Source organism: Culex quinquefasciatus, chromosome 3 (assembly GCF_015732765.1).
Source record: "Culex quinquefasciatus strain JHB chromosome 3, VPISU_Cqui_1.0_pri_paternal, whole genome shotgun sequence".
NCBI classification, from domain to species: Eukaryota; Metazoa; Arthropoda; class Insecta; order Diptera; family Culicidae; genus Culex; species Culex quinquefasciatus.
This window is the reverse complement of record NC_051863.1, coordinates 194901054-194909290: the sequence shown is the minus strand read 5'-3', so window position 1 is coordinate 194909290 and position 8237 is coordinate 194901054.

Below are 8237 nucleotides of genomic sequence, written 5' to 3'. Positions count from 1 at the left end.
TTTCAAAACGAAATGAATTTTGAATTAACGTATTATTCGGTGATGTACAATTTAGGATAGATCAGGATTCATTTTTGTAAGATGATATAACCAAAAAGTGAAACATTATCGCTGCCTACCGAGTTGCGACGCTTTGAGAAGGACTTATCAATTCCTCAATCGCGTATTATGTTTAACTTCTTACCGCCGGCGTGCCATCCGAGCAACGATGCTATGGGATGGGCTTTCAAAACGAAATGAAAATATAACATATAATTCAACGACGCGAATCTCTATTTCAATGCTTTCCCGATCTATTTCTCGCGGGTTCGCGCGCGTCGATTTACTCTCCGATCGATCCAACGAACACCACACGACTGATGGCCCAACTTCTCTAGGCACACTGCGACCCCCTTTTCAATGATTTCGAGAACTTTCTACCACTTTCCTGCGGGCTCGCGCGCGTCGATTCACTCTCCGATCGATCCAACGAACACCACACGACTGATGGCCCAACTTCTCTAGGCACACTGCGACCCCCTTTTCAATGATTTCGAGAACTTTCTACCACTTTCCTGCGGGCTCGCGCGCGTCGATTCACTCTCCGATCGATCCAACGAACACCACACGACTGATGGCCCAACTTCTCTAGGCACACTGCGACCCCCTTTTCAATGATTTCGAGAACTTTCTACCACTTTCCTGCGGGCTCGCGCGCGTCGATTCACTCTCCGATCGATCCAACGAACACCACACGACTGATGGCCCAACTTCTCTAGGCACACTGCGACCCCCTTTTCAATGATTTCGAGAACTTTCTACCACTTTCCTGCGGGCTCGCGCGCGTCGATTTACTCTCCGATCGATCCAACGAACACCACACGACTGATGGCCCAACTTCTCTAGGCACACTGCGACCCCCTTTTCAATGATTTCGAGAACTTTCTACCACTTTCCTGCGGGCTCGCGCGCGTCGATTCACTCTCCGATCGATCCAACGAACACCACACGACTCAAAACTAAAAACTAAAAACTAAAAACTAAAAACTTAAAACTAAAAACTAAAAACTAAAAACTAAAAACTAAAAACTAAAAACTAAAAACTAAAAACTAAAAACTAAAAACCTAAATCATTTTAGCTTGGAAAAAAACGTCTTACTAAGCGAAATGGAAATTGCAGTTACTCTACCCGCAAATTTACATAAATGCAATATCGGACATCCATTAATGGCCCTCCACAAAAGCGGTAATGACGAAGCTTATATTGCACGGTGACCAGTAAAAATGGTTTAATGCAGAGATTTATCCAAAAACCAAAAAAAACGAGGCAAAAAACAAACTCAATGCAAGAATGACAACGCGAATGAATGATCTCTGCACGGCGAACAAAACACGCGAAACGAGCTCAAGGTCATGAAGAAATAACAATCATAAAAAAATACATGTACCACCTCAACATAATGGCCGGCGATACATCGCAAAGTGTGACTACTCCCTTTTCCGCGAGCGCAATTCTTCGCTGATCGCAGCAACCTACGCGCAGACAAGCTGGTTACTCTCGATGGCCGTCGTGACACAAAACCATTGACCTCCTTGGATGTGTTGCTCTTCCGTAGCAGGGCAAGCTATGATTACGCGACGATGTTGACTTCCGGCTTGGGAAACACCGCATGCTACGATAGGGCAGAACAGTCCTTGAAGCGAAGAAGTTCATGGAACTGAACGAAGGTACTCCGCTTTTCAAGAAGTTCCACCATTAATCATAGGAAGTTGTTGATCTCTGGAGATGTTCGAGTAACGAGACTTTGCGAGTTCAAATGTGACAGATTGTCTCTATTAACACTAATATGTATAGATAAGCAATCCAACAACAATCTCAGTCCAACTGTTGGGGCTATCCTGTACTCACTTCAAGGGTAACAGCTGCAAAGTTGGACCAAGAAGCAAAAAACAAGAAACATGCCCCGTCATGACGAGCTTTTGAGTAAGCCGTTTTTGAAGGTTCCGTTGCGCAGATTGTGACATTTTGCCGGTTTCGCTCCACCTAATGAAGAGTGGCAAACTCTTATGCTTTGTTTATGAGAAGGAGCAATTAGCTGGTCGTAGAAAAGAGCAGACCGTCAAGATCTAGATGGCCTTGGTACGGCAGTGGCTCGGACGGACTGTGCAAGTTTACTTGCGGCAGATGACTACTAGATTGAAGTGCATTTTCGGGCAGCGTCTTTAAAGTTTTTTTTTGGTGCGGTACGGATCTATTGGCAATTATCGCCATTATGACTAGGGGCATTTTGCAACAGCGTGAACCTCCTTCAGCAAATAGTGCTGGGCAAAACGGTGGGCAGAGCAGTTAACCAAAAAATGGCGAATGTGGCTAAGTGCAAACGGCTGTTTGTTTATCAAATTTCAAACACGGTCTAGGTCGCGCTTGCGAAGCACTTCGTCGTGTGTTTTTTTGTTCTTTTGTCATTTTTGCGCAAATGTTTAAATTGCAATTTGGTTAAGATAATTGGGTGAATCGCAATTTGTTTTGAGGAATTTTGGCAGATTGTTTTCAAACGGTGTGAGTTTTATATATCTTTTCATGGTACTTTGATTGATTGATGGACACATTGTAGTGATGTTTCAGTTTATTGTTAATGAATCATTTATAACATTAGAAATAATGCATTCTCATTCTTGTTAACGGTTGGAATGGCAGCGTGTGAATTGATTCGATTTAATGCCTCGTTGATTTATGGACGCATTGTTGCGTGGAAATTTAGATATTTTTTGTACACAGTATATTTGTTTCATTTTCCTCAACGACCAAATAAGCCATTTGGTATCATTGGTTCACCCATTCAAGTCTCTTTACAATTTTGGCAGCTATTCATACAAAAATGGTACGTAAATATTTGAAATTTGTTACTTTTGAAAGTGTCGATTTGGTGTCTTCTGCAAGTAGGTGTTGATGAGGGCTGACTTTTTTTTACAGAAAATCAATTTTCCAAAAAAAAAACTATGAAATTTTTAGATTTTCTGATACGTTTTAGGAGTCAAAACCCCGCAACTTTTCAGCCATAGAAGTGTGGACAAAAATTTTGCCGCTAAGTTATATATTTTTTAAAATTTGTAAGAATTGTGATCAATTAAAATTTTCCAGTTTTTTATATGCTAAATTAAATTTGCACTCGCAAAAATTAATATGTAAGTCTTGATTCAAAAACTTTCACATTTTTTTCGATGTAAAAACATACAATTTCACAAATGTTTCATTCTCAACATTAAATATTGGACAAATAATTGCTGAGATATTGGCATTAGAATATGTGTGAATGTTTGGATAAGACTTAATAAAAACTTAAATTTTCATGTTTCTTTTTGGGTAATTCTCCGCCAACTCACACAGCAGTTGCCCCGACCCCTCTTCGATTTGCGTGAAACTTTGTCCTAAGGGGTAACTTTTGTCCCTGATCACGAATCCGAGGTCCGTTTTTTGATATCTCGTGACGGAGGGGCGGTACGACCCCTTCCATTTTTGAACATGCGAAAAAAGAGGTGTTTTTCAATAATTTGCAGCCTGAAACCGCGATGAGATAGAAATTTGGTGTCAAAGGGACTTTTATGTAAAATTAGACGCCCGATTTGATGGCGTACTCAGAATTCCGAAAAAACGTATTTTTCATCGAAAAAAACACTAAAACAGTTTTAAAAATTCTCCCATTTTCCGTTACTCGACTGTAAAAAATTTTGGAACATGTCATTTTATGGGAAATTTAATGTACTTTTCGAATCTACATTGTCCCAGAAGGGTCATTTTTCATTTAGAACAAAATTTTTCATTTTAAAATTTCGTGTTTTTTCTAACTTTGCTGGGTTATTTTTTAGAGTGTAACAATGTTCTACAAAGTTGTAGAGCAGACAATTACAAACATTTTGATATATAGACATAAGGGGTTTGCTTATAAACATCACAAGTTATCGCGATTTTACGAAAAAAAGTTTTGGAAAAGTTACTTTTTGCGTATCTCTTTGTTTCGTCGTCCGTGTCTGTCGCGGGTGACCATGAACGGCCATGATCGATGACGACCAACTTTTTCAAAACTTTTTTTTCGTAAAATCGCGATAACTCGTGATGTTTACAAGCAAACCCCTTATGTCTATATATCAAAATTTTGTTATTGTCTGCTCTACAACTTTGTAGAACATTGTTACACTCTAAAAATAACCCTGCAAAGTTAGAAAAACACGAAATTTTAAAATGAAAATTTTGTTCTAAATGAAAAATGACCCTTCTGGATTCGAAAGTACATTAAATTTCCCATAAAATGACATGTTCCAAAATTTTACAGTCGAGTAACGGAAAATGGGAGAATTTTAAAACTGTTTTAGTGTTTTTTCGATGAAAATACGTTTTTCGAATTCTGAGTACGCCATCAAATCGGGCGTCTAATTTTACATAAAAGTCCCTTTGACACCAAATTTCTATCTCGGTTTCAGGCTGCTGAAAACACCTCTTTTTCGCATGTTCAAAATGGAAGGTCGTACCCTCCGTCACGAGATATAAAAAAACGGACCTCGGATTCGTGATCAGGGACAAAAGTTACCCCTTAGGACAAAGTTTCACGCAAATCGAAGAGGGGTCGGGGCAACTTTTCCCGATTTCGTGTGAGTTGGTAGAGAATTACCCTTTTCTTTTCTTCACTTTATCTCAGCAATCAGAGATACAATCTTCAATGTTTCTTTGAGGAATTTCAAAGAAATTTTCTGAAACTTTCGATAAAAATATTTTCAGAAAAATATTTAAAAAATAGAAAAAATGGAAATTTTTAATTGAAATCAAATTTTCCCGGTAATTTGAAATGCATCGTAAATTATTCAGATTATGCCTCTGATTAATATTTTTCAACAAAATTGTTCAGAATGGCAACTTTAATGCTTGTCTGATTGTATTTTTTATTCTTATCTTGTGTAAATGAATCCATGATCCACAACCAAAATTTGTCTTTAAGCACATGTAAACAGGGATGCCACATGTTTTTTTAAAATGTCTGTAAATAAGTCTGTGTATGTCTGTACATTTGTCTAAAATTCAAATATATCAATTTTTAGTCATAGAAATCCATCAAAAATTGTGTTTTTAAGCATTAGAAGATTAACGAAATAGGTTTCGATTTATATTTTTACATAATATCAATAAAATGAAGTTTTTAAAAAGTCTGTGCACCTCAAAAAATGTCTGACACAAGCTCAAATGTCTGCAAAACACACACAAATCTGTGTATCTGGCATCCCTGCATGTAAATGAAAAAAAATCACCTAAACAATCCAACTTCTCACGCTTTTTTGAGCATGGGCATGAGCATGAGCATGAACATGGTTGACTGCCAATGAGCTGCTACTCCGTTATTGACAGATCAGCTGAAGTTAAACAATGAATCAAAAATGATTAGTTGGAGCCAACCATCCGTTCATTGTTTAACCTCTGAAGATCCCTACTTTATTAGTCAATACCGGCGCCCTCCCAAGAAGCCTGCAGTTCAACGAAAGGGAGGAATGTTAGTCCGATAGTTGAAGTTGCAGACTCATCAAGCACACAGTTTTTCGCTATATACTTGTTGATACCGCTTGAGACCGTTGAATCCACAGCATCTCCTTCAAGCATCACGTGATTATTATTTTTTTGGGTTAGTAGGATAAGGTATTGGCTTTTCGATGCCTCCCGAGCTACGATGCTATGGGGAGGACTTTCATAACAGACCCGTCGGCGAGCCTTCCGAGCAACGAAGCTATGGGAAGGTCTTTTTACACACAAAGTCACTCACACACAGTTATTTCACTCCACTATTAATTAATCCAAAATGTCAGTGCGTCTTTTATAGAAATGGCTTTTTTACCATAAAAAATAAAACCTTATTCAAAAAATCATACACAATTTACCCGACGCCGTGCCTTCCGATCAACGATGATATAAGAAGGGCTTTGAAAATCACAAAACAATTAATTAAGATCACAAAAAAAAATCACAAAAAACACCAATTACTCAACGAAAATTACGCTCAAGACACAAATAATTCAGTAAGCCATGCTATTATTCGATTACCACAATCACTCACCCCAAACGAACAGCGACACAAAAGCACACAAAAAAAAATAACCAGCATAATCACGATTTCGCGTCCCCACTTCCAGCGCACCAATGATGCTATTCAATCCAACTTCTCACGCTTTTTTACTTGAAAAACTATTTCATGATATCTTGGATTCGGACCGGAATGACTCTTGAGTTAGGTGGTCCATTATCAAAAATAAAATAAAAAAATTCATGAAAACTCAAAGTTTTCAAAAAAGGGAGTAATTTCTCGAGAACTATGAAATATTTTTTTCTTGCACAACCCTCTTTGAAACATTAAATGATAACAATTAAATTTTCATCCAATTTGGTCGCGGTAAACAAATTAAAAAAAAAAATCTTAATTGTGATTTTGGCCGATGATATCATTTGACAAAAAATTTCATTAAAAAGGTTACCAAAATCATTTTTTTTCCATTCCATAATGAAGTAATTTTGTTTCCCAACAAATAAGCAAGATCTATTCCCAGTTGTGAATACATCAGAAACCAAAATTCTCTTGAATAACGTGAAATTTTCAGATGGATTAAAATTTAAATAATAAAATAAATAAGTTCTCTCATTATTATTTTTCTTTTTTGTAAATTCAAAACATTGGTGCCAAAATGTAAAGAAAATGTATACCCCTTGAATTTCGGCAATTCCCAGGACACTCTAATTTGAAATCAACATTTTAAAAGGACAACATATTGAATTTTTGACCCTCAAATAAAAGAAACTGCTATTTTTAAGATAAATTCATATTCAAAGTGCGGTGCGCTAAATAAACATTTTTATAAAGAACTTTTTGTTTGGGTAAGATTTCTATTATTCCATAAATAATTGTTGTCAATAAATCAAAACTTTGTAGCCTTCTTTTCTATGGCCCTAAAGTCGCGTATTTTTGTTTTTCAAAACAGATAAGGCTAATGTTTTTTGAAGTTTATTTCCCTCCACTGTGAGCAATGTCGGGAGGGGGCATGGTTTGAAAATTTTAATGAAAAAAGTGTTTTAAAATGCATTATGCATCTGTCCACTTGTTTTGCCATCATTAGTTTCCAAAATATCTAAGTATTGACGAAAATTTTATATTTAGCGAAAAATAAAATTTTTGCGGTGCTTTACATTGGAATTTCATAAAAATTCAAAACATTTTTAATCAAGCCTAAACATGCTACATATGATTTTCAATGCAGAAAAATGCATTTTAGATTATTTTCCAATGCAGAAATAGTAGTTTATGCAACACGTTGCAAGCATTGATTTTGAAAAGTGTTGCTATTCGATTCTGTTATTTTTGGTACAGAAAAGTAGGCTATTTCGTCGTTCAAGAATGACAGGAAAAGTAAGTCGTTTCACGACGGAATTGCAAAAAAATCATTTTAGAAATTTTGAAGTTTTTTGGAAAAATATTTTTTTTGTTCCCTGATTTTTCAGACCAATTTTTAAGGGGGGTGGGGCGACATAAACTTTGAAAAATATTTGCAACGGCCTAACAGAATTTTAATAAAATAAAAATATAAATTTAAATCTTATAGCTTTTTTTTAACATTTCCAATGTATTTATTTATTTTCGAATATTCCTCTCTTTGCTGAAAAAAACCATATCAATCAGAAAATTTCATCAGAAGATAAATATTTTTGAATATTTAGGGGAAATTCTCGTATGTTTGGCACTCTCTCCTAATTCCATACCATTTTCTGATTTTCACTATTTAATCAACTTATTTTTGTGAAACTGTTGATAGAAACTGGCTTCCTAACCTCCCATTGAGCTAATTATCACTCGATTTTAGTTTAAAAAGCTTTTTATGACCAGTAATTGGAGGAAAAAATGGTTTTGGATCAAAAATAAATGAGAAAAAAGACTTTGAATTTTTCAAAAATATTTAGGCAAGGCCGAATGGTTGAGCCTACGCAGAAATCTTCATTGATCGGTGTTATTAGAGGCGCAAATGCAAATCTTGTGTTGGAACGTGCAATTAAATTTTCCTTATTGTAAAAAAAATTAAACCATAAAGCATCATCTTCCATCCAACGAATCACCCTGTGCCACGACGATCACATCGCGATCTTACCTTCAACTTACCTGAGCCGACGCGATGTTTTCGTGTCTTCCATTCCAGCTCGCTTCCACAAGACATTTATCGCCTTCCATTGACGTCTT